This window comes from Triticum aestivum, chromosome 5A, assembly GCF_018294505.1.
Source record: "Triticum aestivum cultivar Chinese Spring chromosome 5A, IWGSC CS RefSeq v2.1, whole genome shotgun sequence".
NCBI classification, from domain to species: Eukaryota; Viridiplantae; Streptophyta; class Magnoliopsida; order Poales; family Poaceae; genus Triticum; species Triticum aestivum.
Genome location: NC_057806.1, coordinates 242,634,213 through 242,651,451, shown reverse-complemented (window position 1 = coordinate 242,651,451; position 17,239 = coordinate 242,634,213).

Sequence of the window (17,239 nt, the reverse complement as noted above, 5' to 3'; positions counted from 1 at the left end):
GCCTTTGACCCCTAAACTTTTTTCCACCTATAAATATAGACCCATAGAGCCTCCAAAAATTATCCGATTCGGGTTAAATCAATATTTTGGTTTGACTAGATTCATTAAAGAAAAATATTTTTTTCTCCTCTCCGGCGGGACTTCTAAAAATTGTCTCCTCTCTTCGAAGTCGTCTTTTCTCTACCTTATAAAGATATATTTCTTTATTTTCCTTTTATACTTCCGTGGTTTATTATTTTCTGGACTAGTATGGTAGAATAATTAGATTATCAATTAGTCTCTGTATTTATATATTAGACCTAGAATTTTTTTAGCCATACCTAATTTTCTTCCGTAAAACAGCTTGGCCCTGATTTTTCAAATAGCCATAAACTTTTACTCGTTCATCCAAATTAGATGAACTAGTGTCTATAGTTTTGTCTTGTTTTCACCTATCCAGTGAACCTATCACATCAACTTTTTGATATTTTCAAATTTCTCAATTTCTTCATATTCATATTCAAACTTCTTTTGATCATAACTTGAGTTTCGTAACTCCGATTTAGTTGATTCTTTTTGCAAATAAAAGCTCTTGACCTAAACTTTCTGATAAGACCAAATTCACCCAATTTTGGTATTGTTAGAAATTGTTTTCTGCTGGAAGAGTAAATTGGTTGTTTTCGAAGTTTTCCAAGATCTTTCTTCGATTCTTTTGCATGAGTGCTTATGTATGCAATTGCTTGATCACGATAGATTGAACGGAGTGTGACGAATAGTACCATCAGGAGTTATGAGTTTGAATCAACTTCATCAATAGTACAAGGCAAGTTCACACTTTGATCATACTTTTCATTACCCAGTTTTTATGCATTAGTTTCAACCCTTAAACTTTGCATGAGTAGGATCTGATTAACATGTGGGGATTGGGAAGTAGTTGATGAGGTAAAACATATTGCCCTGTTTATTATCAAATGCTGGGAGTTACTTCTACGTTATGCTTATATTGCTATGTTATGCTCGTAGACGTGGGTTGGTTTGAGAGATCCATGACAGTTGTGAGATTTCTAATTAACGTTAACTTAAGGTGGGTACCTTAATACACATCTGGGTGGAATGGTAGGGGCACCCTGGAGCACCAAGTGGTTTGCCCAGGCACCTTGAGAATCTAGTGCTTGCCCAAGGGGATCCCGGAGGACCCGTGTGATCACCCTATGGAATGCCACCCAGGCTCAAAGGGATCATAAGATTATTCATGCAAGAAACTTCCGTGTGCAGCCACAAGCTTATGGGCTCTAGCATAGTTGAGTATATTGCATGACCTCTTCCAGTAGTAGGCTAGTAGATGTAGGGGATGTAGGTGTTGGAAATATGCCCTAGAGGCAATAATAAAATGGTTATTATTATATTTCCTTGTTCATGATAATTGTCTATTGTTCATGCTATAACTGTGTTATCCGGAAATCATAATACATGTGTGAATACATAGACCACAACATGTCCCTAGTGAGCCTCTAGTTGACTAGCTCGTTGATCAATAGATGGTTACGGTTTCCTGACCATGGACATTGGATGTCATTGATAACGGGATCACATCATTAGGAGAATGATGTGATGGACAAGACCCAATCCTAAGCATAGCGCAAGATCGTGTAGTTCGTCTGCTAAAGCTTTTATAATGTCAAGTATCTTTTCCTTAGACCATGAGATTGTGCAACTCCCGGATACTGTAGGAATACTTTGGGTGTGCCAAACGTCACAACATAACTGGGTGACTATAAAGGTGCACTATGGGTATCTCCGAAAGTGTCTGTTGGGTTGGCATGAATCGAGACTGGGATTTGTCACTCCGTATGACGGAGAGGTATCTCTGGGCCCACTCGGTAAGACATCATCGTAATGAGCTCAATATGACTAAGGGTTGGTCACGGGATGATGTGTTACGGAACGAGTAAAGTGACTTGTCGGTAACGAGATTGAACGAGGTATTGGGATACCGACGATTGAATCTCGGGCAAGTAATGTACCGATTGACAAAGGGAATTGTATACGGGATTGATTGAATCCTCGACATCGTGGTTCATCCGATGAGATCATTGTGGAACCTGTGGGAGCCAACATGGGTACCCAGATCCCGCTGTTGGTTATTGGCCGCAGAGTTGTCTCGGTCGTGTCTGCATGGTTTCCGAACCCGTAGGGTCTACACAATTAACGTTCGATGACGCTAGAGTTATTAGGAAGACTTGTATGTGATTACCTAATGTTGTTCGGAGTCCTGGATGAGATCCCGGACGTCACGAAGAGTTCCGGAATGGTCCGGAGGTGAAGATTTATATGTGGGAAGTTGTCATACGGTCACCGGAAAAGTTCGGGGGCATATCCGTATTGTACCAGGGCCACCGGAGGGGTTCCGGGGGTCCACCGGGAGGGGCCACCTCTCTCGGAGGGCCTCATGGGCCGTAGAGGAAAGGGAACCAGCCCTTGGAGGGCTGGGCCAATCCCCCCTTTGGGCCCATGCGCCTAGGGTTGGGGGGGGAACCCTAGAGGGGGCGCCCCCTTGCTTGGGGGGCAAGCCCCTCTCCTTGGCCCCCTCTAGATCTCATCTAGAGGGGGCCGACCCCCTTCCCCCTTCCCCTATAAATAGAGGGGCCAGGGGAGGGCTGCACACCACATCAAAGGCGCAGCCCCTCCCCTCTCCAACACCTCTCCTCCTCGTTAAGAGCTTGGCGAAGCCCTGCTGGAGTACTGCTGCTCCACCACCACCACGTCGTCGTGCTGCTGTTGGAGCTCTCTTCCTCAACCTCTCCCTCCTCCTTGCTGGATCAAGGCGCGGGAGACGTCTCCGCTTTGTACGTGTGTTGAACGCGGAGGTTCCGTCCGTTTGGCGCTAGGATCATCGGTGATTTGGATCACGACGAGTACGACTCCATCAACCCCGTTCTCTTGAACGCTTCCGCTCGCGATCTACAAGGGTATGTAGATGCACTCATCTCCCTCTCGTTGCTAGATGACTCCATAGATTGATCTTGGTGATGCGTAGAAAATTTTAAATTTCTGCTACAATCCCCAACAGTGGCATCATGAGCTAGGTATATGCGTAGTTTCTATGCACGAGTAGAACACAAGTTGTTGTGGGCGTCGATTTTGTCAATTTACTTGTCGTTACTAGTCTTATCTTGATTCGGCGGCATCGTGGGATGAAGCGGCCCGGACCGACCTTACACGTACGCTTACGTGAGACTGGTTCCACCGACTGACATGCACTAGTTGCATAAGGTGGCTAGCGGGTGTCTGTCTCTCCCACTTTAGTCGGATCGGATTCGATGAAAAGGGTCCTTATGAAGGGTAAATAGAAATTGGCATATCACGTTGTGGTTTGGCGTAGGTAAGAAACGTTCTTGCCAGAAACCTATAGCAGCCACGTAAAAACTTGCAACAACAATTAGAGGACGTCTAACTTGTTTTTGCAGCATATGTCGTGTGATGTGATATGGCCAAAAGGATGTGATGAATGATATGTGTGATGTATGAGATTGATCATGTTCTTGTAATATGAATCACGACTTGCATGTCGATGAGTATGACAACCGGCAGGAGCCATAGGAGTTGTCTTAATTTATTTATGACATGTGTGTCAACTTAAATGTCATGTAATTACTTTACTTTATCGCTAACCGTTAGCCATAGTAGTAGAAGTAATAGTTGGTGAGACAACTTCATGAAGACACGATGATGGAGATCATGATGATGGAGGTCATGGTGTCATGCCGATGACGATGATGATCATGGCACCCCGAAGATGGAGATCAAAAGGAGCAAAATGATATTGGCCATATCATGTCACTATTTGATTGCATGTGATGTTTATCATGTTTTACATCTTATTTGCTTAGAACGACGGTAGCATAAATAAGATGATCCCTCGCAATAATTTCAAGAAAGTGTTCCCCCTAACTGTGCACCATTGCTAAGGTCCGTTGTTCCGAAGCACCACGTGATGATCGGGTGTGATAGGTTCTAACGTTCGCATACAACGGGTGTAAGCCAGATTTACACACGCAATACACTTAGGTTGACTTGACGAGCCTAGCATGTACAGACATGGCCTCGGAACACGGAAGACCGAAAGGTCGAACATGAGTCGTATAGAAGATACGATCAACATGAAAATGTTCACCGATGATGACTAGTCCGTCTCACGTGATGATCGGACACGGCCTAGTTGACTCGGATCATGTATCACTTAGATGACTAGAGGGATGTCTATCTGAGTGGGAGTTCATTAAATAATTTGATTAGATGAACTTAATTATCATGAACATAGTCTAAAATCTTTGCAATATGTCTTGTAGATCAAATGGCCCACGCTAATGTTGCCCTCAACTTCAACGCGTTCCTAGAGAAAACCAAGCTGAAAGACGATGGCAGCAACTACACGGACTGGGTCCGTAACCTGAGGATTATCCTCATAGCTGCCAGGAAAGCATATGTCCTTGATGCACCGCTAGGTGAAGCACCTGTTTTCCCAGCAGAACAAGACGTTATGAACGCTTGGCAGACGCGTAGTGATGATTACTCCCTGGTTCAGTGCGGCATGCTTTACAGCTTAGAACCGGGGCTCCAAAAGCGTTTTGAGCAACACGGAGCATATGAGATGTTCCAAGAGCTGAAAATGGTTTTCCAAGCTCATGCCCGGGTCGAGAGATATGAAGTCTCCGACAAGTTCTACAGTTGTAAGATGGAGGAGAATAGTTCCGTCAGCGAGCACATACTCAAAATGTCTGGGTTGCACAACCGCTTGTCTCAGCTGGGAGTTAATCTCCCGGATGATGCGGTCGTTGACAGAATCCTTCAGTCGCTCCCACCTAGCTACAAGAGCTTTGTGATGAACTTCAATATGCAGGGGATGGAAAAGACCATTCCTGAGGTATATTCAATGCTGAAATCAGCGGAGGTGGAAATCAAAAAGGAACATCAAGTGTTGATGGTGAATAAAACCACTAAGTTCAAGAAAGGCAAGGGTAAAAAGAACTTCAAGAAGGACGGCAAGGGAGTTGCCGCGCCCGGTAAGCAAGCTGCCGGGAAGAAGCCAAAGAATGGACCCAAGCCTGAGACTGAGTGCTTTTATTGCAAGGGAAACGGTCACTGGAAGCGGAACTGCCCCAAGTACTTAGCGGATAAGAAGGCCGGCAATGCCAAAGGTATATGTGATATACATGTTATTGATGTGTACCTAACCAGCGCTCGTAGTAGCTCCTTGGTATTTGATACTGGTGCAGTTGCTCATATTTGTAACTCAAAACAGGAACTGCGGAATAAACGGAGACTGGCGAAGGACGAGGTGACGATGCGCGTCGGGAATGGTTCCAACGTCGATGTGATCGCCGTCGGCACGCTACCTCTACATTTACCTACGGGATTAGTTTTAAACCTCAATAATTGTTATTTAGTACCAGCTTTGAGCATGAACATTGTATCTGGATCTTGTTTAATACGAGATGGCTACTCATTTAAATCTGAGAATAATGATTGTTCTATTTATATGAGAGACATGTTTTATGGTCATGCCCCGCTGGTCAATGGTTTATTCTTATTTAATCTCGAACGTGATGTTACACATATTCATAGTGTGAATGCCAAAAGATGTAAGGTTGATAATGATAGTCCCACATACTTGTGGCACTGCCGCCTTGGTCACATTGGTCTCAAACGCATGAAGAAACTCCATGTAGATGGACTTTTGGAGTCTCTTGATTATGAATCATTTGACACGTGCGAACCATGCCTCATGGGAAAAATGACCAAGACTCCGTTCTCCGGAACAATGGAGTGAGCAACCAACTTATTGGAAATCATACATACTGATGTGTGCGGTCCAATGAGTGTAGAGGCTCACGGTGGCTATCATTATGTTCTCGCCCTCACTGATGACTTGAGTAGATATGGGTATGTCTACTTAATGAAACACAAGTCTGAGACCTTTGAAAATTTCAAGGAATTTCAGAGTGAGGTTGAGAATCAACATGACAGGAAAATCAAGTTCTTACGATCAGATCATGGGGGAGAATATTTGAGTCACGAATTTGGCACGCACTTAAGGAAATGTGGAATAGTTTCACAACTCATGCCGCCTGGAACACCTCAGCGTAATGGTGTGTCCGAACGTCGTAATCGCACTCTATTGGATATGGTGCGATCTATGATGTCTCTTACCGATCTACCGCTATCATTTTGGGGTTATGCTATAGAGACTGCCGCATTCACATTAAATAGGGCTCCGTCGAAATTCATTGAGACGACACCATATGAATTGTGGTTTGGTAAGAAACCTAAGCTGTCATTTCTGAAAGTTTGGGGATGCGATGCTTATGTCAAGAAACTTCAACCTGAAAAGCTCGAACCCAAATCAGAAAAATGCGTCTTCATAGGATACCCTAAAGAAACTATTGGGTATAACTTCTACCTCAGATCCGAAGGCAAGATCTTTGTTGCCAAGAATGGATCCTTTCTAGAGAAAGAGTTTCTCTCGAAAGAAGTAAGTGGGAGGAAAGTAGAACTTGATGAAGTATTGCCTCTTGAACCGGAGAGTGGTGCAGCTCAAGAAAATGTTCCTGAGGTGCCTGCACCGACTAGAGAGGAAGTTAATGATGATGATCATGAAACTTTAGATCAAGTTGCTACTGAACTTCGTAGGTCCACAAGGACACGTTCCACACCAGAGTGGTACGGCAACCCTGTCCTGGAAATCATGTTGTTAGACAATGGTGAACCTTCGAACTATGAAGAAGCAATGGCGGGCCTGGATTCCGACAAATGGCTGGAAGCCATGAAATCCGAGATAGGATCCATGTATGAAAATGAAGTATGGACTTTGACTGACTTGCCCGATGATCGGCGAGCCATAGAAAATACATGGATCTTTAAGAAGAAGACAGACGCGGATGGTAATGTGACCATCTATAAGGCTCGGCTCGTCACTAAGGGTTATCAACAAGTTCAAGGGGTTGACTACGATGAGGCTTTCTCACCCGTAGCAAAGCTGAAGTTCGTCCGAATCATGTTAGCAATTGCCGCATTCTATGATTATGAGATATGGCAAATGGACGTCAAAATGTCATTCCTTAATGGCTTCCTTAAGGAAGAATTGTATATGATGCAGCCGGAAGGTTTTGTCGATCCTAAGAATGCTGACAAGGTGTGCAAGCTCCAACGCTCAATCTATGGGCTGGTGCAAGCATCTCGGAGTTGGAACATTCGATTTGATGAGATGATCAAAGCGTTTGGGTTTACGCAGACTTATGGAGAAGCATGTGTTTACAAGAAAGTGAGTGGGAGCTCTGTAGCATTTCTCATATTATATGTGGATGACATACTATTGATGGGAAATGATATAGAATTCTTGGAAAGCATAAAGGCCTACTTGAACAAGTGTTTTTCAATGAAGGATCTTGGAGAAGCTGCTTATATATTAGGCATCAAGATCTATAGAGATAGATCGAGACGCCTCATTGGTCTTTCACAAAGTACGTACCTTGACAAGATATTGAAGAAGTTCAATATGGATCAGTCCAAGAAGGGGTTCTTGCCTGTATTGCAAGGTGTGAGATTGAGCATGGCTCAATGCCCGACCACGGCAGAAGATAGAGAAAAGATGAGTGTCGTACCCTATGCCTCGGCCATAGGGTCTATTATGTATGCCATGCTGTGTACCAGACCTGATGTAAACCTTGCCGTGAGTTTGGTAGGAAGGTACCAAAGTAATCTCGGCATGGAACACTGGACAACGGTCAAGAATATCCTGATGTACCTGAAGAGGACTAAGGATATGTTTCTCGTTTATGGAGGTGACGAAGAGCTCGTCGTAAAGGGTTACGTCGATGCTAGCTTCGACACAGATCTGGATGACTCTAAGTCACAAACCGGATACGTGTATATTTTGAATGGTGGGGCAGTCAGTTGGTGCAGTTGCAAGCAAAGCGTCGTGGCGGGATCTACATGTGAAGCGGAGTACATGGCAGCCTCGGAGGCAGCACAAGAAGCAATCTGGATGAAGGAGTTCATTACCGACCTAGGAGTTATTCCCAATGTGTCGGGCCCGATGACTCTCTTCTGTGACAACACTGGAGCTATGCTACGTCTTGAGCTTGCGTTGGTTTTCCCCGAAGATGAAGGGATGATGCAGCAGAGTAGCGTAAGTATTTCCCTCAGTTTTTGAGAACCAATGTATCAATCTAGTAGGAGGCCACGCTCAAGTCCCTCGTACCTGCACAAAACGATAGCTACTCGCAACCAACGCGATTAGGGGTTGTCAAGCCCTTCACGGTCACTTACGAGAGTGAGAACTGATAGATAGAATATTTTTGGTATTTTTGATATAAAGATGCAAAGTAAGAAGTAAAGGCAAAGTAAATAACAAAACAATATTAAAGTGATGGAGATTGATATGATGAGAATAGACCCGGGGGCCATAGGTTTCACTAGTGGCTTCTCTCAAGAGCATAAGTATTCTACGGTGGGTGAACAAATTACTGTTGAGCAATTAATAGAATTGAGCATAATTATGAGAATATAGGCATGATCATGTATATAGGCATCACATCCGTGACAAGTAGACCAAAACGATTCTGCATCTACTACTATTACTCCACTCATCGACCGTTATCGAGCATGCATCTAGAGTATTAAGTTAAAAACAGAGTAACGCCTTAAGCAAGATGACATGATGTAGAGAGATAAATTCATGCAATATGAAATAAACGCCATCTTGTTATCCTCGATGGCAACGATGCAATACGTGCCTTGTTGTCCCTTCTGTCACTGGGAAAGGACACCGCAAGATCGAACACAAAGCTAAGCACTTCTCCCATGGCAAGAACTACCAATCTAGTTGGCCAAACCAAACGTATAATTCGAAGAGACTTGCAAAGATAACCAATCATGCATAAAAGAATTTAGAGAAGATTCAAATATTATTCATAAATAGACTTGATCATAAACCCACAATTCATCGGTCTCAACAAACACACCGCAAAAATAAGATTACATCGAATAGATCTCCACGAGAGAGGGGGAGAACTTTGTATTGAGATTCAGAGAGAGAGAAGAAGCCATCTAGCTACTAACTATGGACCCGAAGGTCTGAGGTAAACTACTCACACTTCATCGGAGGGGCTATGGTGATGTAGAAGCCCTCCGTGATGACGGCCCTCTTCCGGTGGAGCTCCGGAACAGGCCCCAAGAAAGGATCTCGTGGATACAGAAAGTTGTGGCGGTGGAATTAGGTTTTTGGCTCCTGTTCTGATCATTTGGGCGTACGTGTGTATATATAGGAGGAAGAAGTACGCCGAAGGAGCAACGAGGGGCCCACGAGGCAGGGGGCGCGCCCTAGGGGGGGCGCCCCCCACCCTCGTGACCGCCTCTTTTGTTCCTTGGAGCAGGGTCCAAGTCTCCTGGATCACGTTCGGTGAGAAAATCACGTTCCCGAAGATTTTATTCTGTTTGGACTCCATTTGATATTCCATTTCTTCGAAACACTGAAATAGGCAAAAAACAGTAATTCTGGGCTGGGCTCCGGTTAATAGGTTAGTCCCAAAAATAATATAAAAGTGGAAAGTAAAGCCCAATATAGTACAAAACAGTAGATAATATAGCACGGAGCAATCAAAAATTACAGATACGTTGGAGACGTATCAGGCATCCCCAAGCTTAATTCCTGCTCGTCCTCGAGTAGGTAAATGATAAAAAGAGAATTTTTTATGCGGAGTGCTACTTGGCATAATTTCAATGCAAATCTTCTTAATTGTGGTATGAATATTCAGAGTAGAAAGATTCAAGACAAAGGTTTATATTGACATAAGAAATAATAATACTTCAAGCATACTAACAAAGTAATTATGTCTTCTCAAAATAACATGGCCAAAGAAAGTTATCCCTACAAAATTATATAGTCTGTCTATGCTCCATCTTCCCCACACAAAGTATTTAAATCATGCACAACCCCGATGACAAGCCAAGCAATTGTTTCATACTCTAAATTTTTCAAAACTTTTTCAATCTTCACGCGATACATGAGCGTGATCCATGGATATAGCACTATGGGAATAGAATGGTGGTTGTGGAGAAGACAAAAAGAGAAGATAGTCTCACATCAACTAGGCGTATCAATGGGCTATGGAGATGCCCATCAATAGATATCAATGTGAGTGAGTAGGGATTGCCATGCAACGGATGCACTAGAGCTATAAGTATATGAAAGCTCAAAAAGAAACTAAGTGGGTGTGCATCCAACTTGCTTTCTCATGAAGACCTAGGGCAATTTGAGGAAGCCCATCATTGGAATATACAAGCCAAGTTCTATAATGAAAGATTCCCACTAGTATATGAAAGTGATAACATGAGAGACTCTCTACTATGAAGATCATGGTGCTACTTTGAAGCACAAGTGTGGTAAAAGGATAGTAACATTGTCCCTTCTCTCTTTTTCTCTCATTTTTTTATTTGGGCCTTTTCTCTCTTTTTTATGGCCTTTCTCTTTTTTTTTGGGGGGGGGGGCTTCTTTGGCCTCTTTTATTTTTTATTTTTTATTTTTCGTCCGGAGTCTCATCCCGACTTGTGGGGGAATCATAGTCTCCATCATTCTTTCCTCACTCGGACAATGCTCTAATAATGATGATCATCACACTTTTATTTTTCTTACAACTCGACAATTACAACTCGATACTTAGAACAAGATATCACTCTATATGAATGCCTCCGGCGGTGTACCGGGATATGCAATGAGTCAAGAGTGACAAGTATGAAAATTATGAACGGTGGCTTTGCCACAAATACTATGTCAACTACATGATCATGCTAAGCAATATGACAATGATGGATGTGTCATGATGAACTAGATGATGGAAAGTTGCATGGCAATATATCTCGGAATGGCTATGGAAATGCCATAATAGGTAGGTATGGTGGCTGTTTTTAGGAAGGTGTATGGTAGGTGTATGATACCGGCGAAAAGTGTGCGGTATTAGAGAGGCTAGCAAAGGTGGAAGGGTGAGAGTGCGTATGATCCATGGACTCAACATTAGTCATAAAGAACTCATATACTTATTGCAAAAATCTAGAAGTTATCAAAGCAAAGTACTACGTGCATGCTCCTAGGGGGATAGATTGGTAGGAAAAGACCATCGCTCGTCCCCGACCGCCACTCATAAGGAAGACAATCAATAAATAAAGCATGCTCCAACTTCATCACATAACGGTTCACCATACGTGCATGCTACGGGAATCACAAACTTCAACACAAGTATTCTTTAAATTCACAACTACTCAACTAGCATGACTTTAATATTATCACCTCCATATCTCAAAACAATTATCATGCTTCAATCTTTTCTTAGTATTCAACACACTCAAAAGAAAGTTTGACAAATCTAGAATACCAAGCATATTATTATTAAGCAAATTACCATGCTATTAAGAGACTCTCAAAATAATTTAAGTGAAGCATGAGAGATCAATAGTTTATTTAAAACAAATCCACCACCATGCTCTAAAAAATCTAAGTGAAGCACATAGAGCATAATTATAACGCTCAAAAGATATAAGTGAAGCACATAGAGCAAAACTATTTAGCTCAAAAGATATAAGTGAAGCACATAGAGTATTCTATCAAATTTTAATTCATGTATGGCTCTCTCAAAAGGTGTGTACAGCAAGGATGATTGTGTCATACTAGCAACCAAAGACACAAATAATACAAGACGCTCCAAGCAAAACACATATCATGTTGGTGAATAAAAATATAGCTGCAAGTAAAGTTACCGATAGAAGTGGACGAAAAGAGGGGATGCCTTCCGGGGAATCCCCAAGCTTTGACTTTTTGGTGTCCTTGGATAATCTTGGGGGTGCCATGGGTATCCCCAATCTTAGGCTCTTGCCACTCCTTGTTCCATAATCCATCAAATTCTTACCCAAAACTTGAAAACTTCACAACACAAAACTCAAAATAGAAAACTCGTGAGCTCCGTTAGCGAAAGAAAACAAAAGACCACTTCAAGGTACTGTAATGAACTCATTCTTTATTTATATTGGTGTTAAACCTACTGTATTCCAACTTCTCTATGGATTATAAACTATTTTACTATCCATAGATTCATCAAAATAAGCAAACAACACACGAAAAACAGAATCTGTCAAAAACAGAACAGTCTGTAGTAATCTGTATCTAGCGCAAGATCTGGAACCCCAAAAATTCTAAAATAAATTTCTAGACGTGAAGAATTTATCTATTAATCATCTGCAAAAAGAATTAACTAAATATTACTCTTCAAATAAAAATGGCATCAGTTCTCATGAGCGCTAAAGTTTCTGTTTTTTACAGCAAGTTCAACAAGACTTTCCCGAAGTCTTCCCAACGGTTTTACTTGGCACAAACACTAATTAAACACAAAAAACACAACCAAAATAGAGGATATATAATTTATTTATTACTAAACAGGAGAAAATATCAAGTAATAAAAATAAAATTGGGTTGCCTCCCAACAAGTGCTATCGTTTAACGCCCCTAGCTAGGCATAACGAGCAAGAATAGATCTAGGTATTGCCATCTTTGGTAGTCAATCCATAAGTGGCTCTCATGATAGTTTCATATGGTAATTTTATTTTCTTCATTGGAAAGTGTTCCATGCCCTTTTTTAATGGAAATTGAAATCTAATATTCCCTTCCTTCATATCAATAATCGCACCAACCGTTCTAAGGAAAGGTCTACCAAGAATAATAGGGCAAGAAGGATTGCAATCTATATCAAGAACAATGAAATCTACGGGCACATAATTTCTATTTGCAACAATAAGAACATCATTAATTCTTCCCATAGGTTTCTTAATAGTGGAATCCGCAAGATGCAAGTTTAGAGAGCAATCATCAAAATTACGGAAATCTAGTAAATCACACAAAGTCTTGGGAATAGTAGAGACACTAGCACCCAAATCACACAAAGCATAAAACTCATGATCTTTAATTTTAATTTTAATAGTTGGTTCCCACTCATCATAGAGTTTTCTAGGAATAGAAACTTTCAACTCAAGTTTTTCTTCATAAGATTGCATCAAGGCATCAATAATATGTTCGGTGAAGGCTTTATTTCGACTATAAGCATGTGGAGAATTTAGCACGGATTGCAACAAGGAAATACAATAAATTAAAGAGCAACTTTCATAATTAAATTCCTTGAAATCCAATATAGTGGGTTTAGCAACATCTAGATTTTTATTTCTTTCAATCCCACTTTCATCAATTTCATCATTAAGATCTAAATACTCCGAATTTTTAGAACACCTTCTAGGTAAAGGAAGATCATATTTAGTTTCATCAAGATTCATATTGCAAAATAAAGATTTAATTGGAGACACATCAATAACTTTTAGATCTTCATCATTATTTTCATAGGAATTGGAAGAACACGCTTTAATAAAGGCATCTTTGGAAGCACGCATCCTAGCGGTTCTTTCTTTACACTCATCAATTGAAATTCTCATGGCTTTAAGAGACTCATTGATATCATGCTTAGGTGGAATAGATCTAAGTTTCAAAGCATCAACATCAAAAGCAATTCTATCAACGTTCCTAGCCAAAACATCAATCTTAAGCAATTTTTCTTCAATCATAGCATTAAAATTCTTTTGCGAAGAAATAGATTCTTTAATATTAGATTCAAAATCAGAGGGCATATTATTATAATTTCCATAAGAGTTATTGTAGGAATTCCCATAATTATTAGAAGGATTACTAGGATGTGGCCTAGGATTAAAATTCCCTCTATAAGCATTGTTACCAAAATTATTTCTATCAACAAAATTCACATCCATAGATTCATTGTTATTCTCAATCAAAGTAGACAAAGGCATATCATTAGGATCAGAAGAAACACTCTTAGTAGCAAATAATTTCATAAGTTCATCCATCTTTCCACTCAACACATTAATTTCTTCTATCGCATGCACTTTTTCATTAGATGATCTTTTAGTGTGCCATTGAGAATAATTAACCATAATATTATCTACTTCCTCCGTTCCTAAATATTTGTCTTTTTAGACATTTCAAATGACTACTACATACGGATGTATGTAGACATATTTTAGAGTGTAGATTCACCCATTTTGCTACGTATGTAGTCACTTGTTGAAATGCCTAGAAAGACAAGTATTTAGGAACGGAGGGAGTAGGAGTTTAGTAGAATCTCCTAAAGTGATTTCCATAAAAGTGCCTCCCGCGGCCGAATCTAATAGATTTCTAGAAGCAAAATTCAATCCGGCATAAAAATTCTGTATAATCATCCACAAATTCAAACCATGAGTAGGGCAATTATGTATCATTAATTTCATTCTCTCCCAAGCTTGTGCAACATGTTCATGATCAAGTTTTTTAAAGTTCATAATATCGTTTCTAAGAGAGATGATCTTAGCGGGAGGAAAATACTTAGAGATAAAAGCATCTTTGCACTTGTTCCATGAATCAATACTATTCTTAGGCAAAGACGAAAACCAAGCTTTAGCACGATCTCTAAGCGAAAAAGGAAATAGCTTCAATTTAACGACATCGTTATTGACATCTTTTTTCTTTTGCATATCACATAAATCAACGAAGCTATTCAGATGAGTAGCCGCATCTTCACTAGGAAGGCCGGCGAATTGATCTTTCATAACAAGATTCAACAAAGCAGTATTAATTTCACAAGATTCAGCATCGGTAAGAGGAGCAATTGGAGTGCTAAGGAAATCATTATTATTGGTATTGGTGAAGTCACACTATTTAGTAGTATCTTGAGCCATCGCGACAAACAAGCAAACAAACTAGCACACGAGCAAACAAGAGCAAACGGGCAAAAAGAGGCAAATAGAGAGGGAGGATAGAGAGAGAGAGGGCGAATAAAACGGCAAGGGTGAATTGGGGGGAGAGGAAAACGAGAGGCAAATGGAAAATAATGTAATGCGAGAGATAGGGATTATGATGGGCACTTGGTATGTTGACTTTTGCGTAGACTCCCCGGCAACGGCGCCAGAAATGGCTCGTTGTCGGGAGTCAAATCTTGACTTGCGCGAATCTCCCCGGCAACGGCACCAGAAATCCTTCCTGCTACGTCTTGAGCTTGCGTTGGTTTTCCCCGAAGAGGAAGGGACGATGCAGCAGAGTAGCGTAAGTATTTCCCTCAGTTTTTGAGAACCAAGGTATCAATCCAGTAGGAGGCCACGCTCAAGTCCCTCGTGCCTGCACAAAACGATAGCTACTTGCAACCAACGCGATTAGGGGTTGTCAAGCCCTTCACGGTCACTTACGAGAGTGAGATCTGATAGATAGAATATTTTTGGTATTTTTGATATAAAGATGCAAAGTAAAAAGTAAAGGCAAAGTAAATAACAAAACAATATTAAAGTGATGGAGATTGATATGATGAGAATAGACCCGGGGGCCATAGGTTTCACTAGTGGCTTCTCTCAAGAGCATAAGTATTCTACGGTGGGTGAACAAATTACTGTTGAGCAATTGATAGAATTGAGCATAATTATGAGAATATAGGCATGACCATGTATATAGGCATCACGTCCGTGACAAGTAGACCGAAACGATTCTGCATCTACTACTATTACTCCACTCATCGACCGCTATCCAGCATGCATCTAGAGTATTAAGTTAAAAATAGAGTAACGCCTTAAGCAAGATGACATGATGTAGAGAGATAAATTCATGCAATATGAAATAAATGCCATCTTGTTATCCTTGATGGCAACGATGCAATACGTGCCTTGCTGCCCCTTCTGTCACTGGGAAAGGACACCGCAAGATCGAACCCAAAGCTAAGCACTTCTCCCATGGCAAGAACTACCAATCTAGTTGGCTAAACCAAACGGATAATTCGAAGAGACTTGCAAAGATAACCAATCATGCATAAAAGAATTTAGAGAAGATTCAAATAATATTCATAAATAGACTTGATCATAAACCCACAATTCATCGGTCTCAACAAACACACCGCAAAAAGAAGATTACATCGAATAGATCTCCACGAGAGAGGGGGAGAACTTTGTATTGAGATTTAAAGAGAGAGAAGAAGCCACCTAGCTACTAACTATGGACCCGAAGGTCTGAGGTAAACTACTCACACTTCATCAGAGGGGCTATGGTGATGTAGAAGCCCTCCTTGATGACGGCCCTCTTCCAGCGGAGCTCCGGAACAGGCCCCAAGATGGGATCTCGTGGATACAGAAAGTTGCGGCGGTGGAATTAGGTTTTTGGCTCCTGTTCTGATCATTTGGGGGTACGTGTGTATATATAGGAGGAAGAAGTACGCCGCAGGAGCAACGAGGGGCCCACGAGGCAGGGGGGCGCGCCCCCCACCCTCGTGACCGCCTCTTTTGTTCCTTGGAGCAGGGTCCAAGTCTCCTGGATCACGTTCGGTGAGAAAATCATGTTCCCGAAGATTTTATTCCGTTTGGACTCCGTTTGATATTCCGTTTCTTCAAAACACTGAAATAGGCAAAAAAACAGTAATTCTGGGCTGGGCCTCCGGTTAATAGGTTAGTCCCAAAAATAATATAAAAGTAGAAAATAAATCCCAATATAGTCCAAAATAGTAGATAATATAGCATGGAGCAATCAAAATTTATAGATACGTTGGAGACGTATCAAGCTATTGCCCTTGCCAAGGAGCCCAGGTTTCACAGGAAGACCGGGCATATCAAGCGTCGCTTCAACTCCATTCGTGAAAATGTTCAAAATGGAGACATAGATATTTGTAAAGTGCATACGGACCTGAATGTTGCAGATCCGTTGACTAAACCTCTTCCTCGAGCAAAACATCATCAACACCAAAACTCTATGGGTGTTCGATTCATCACAATGTAACTAGATTATTGACTCTAGTGCAAGTGGGAGACTGTTGGAAATATGCCCTAGAGGCAATAATAAAATGGTTATTATTATATTTCCTTGTTCATGATAATTGTCTATTGTTCATGCTATAATTGTGTTATCCAGAAATCGTAATACATGTGTGAATACATAGACCACAACATGTCCCTAGTGAGCCTCTAGTTGACTAGCTCGTTAATTGATAGATGGTTACGGTTTCCTGACCATGGACATTGGATGTCATTGATAACGGGATCACATCATTAGGAGAATGATGTGATGGACAAGACCCAATCCTAAGCATAGCGCAAGATCGTGTAGTTCGTCTGCTAAATCTTTTCTAATGTCAAGTATCTTTTCCTT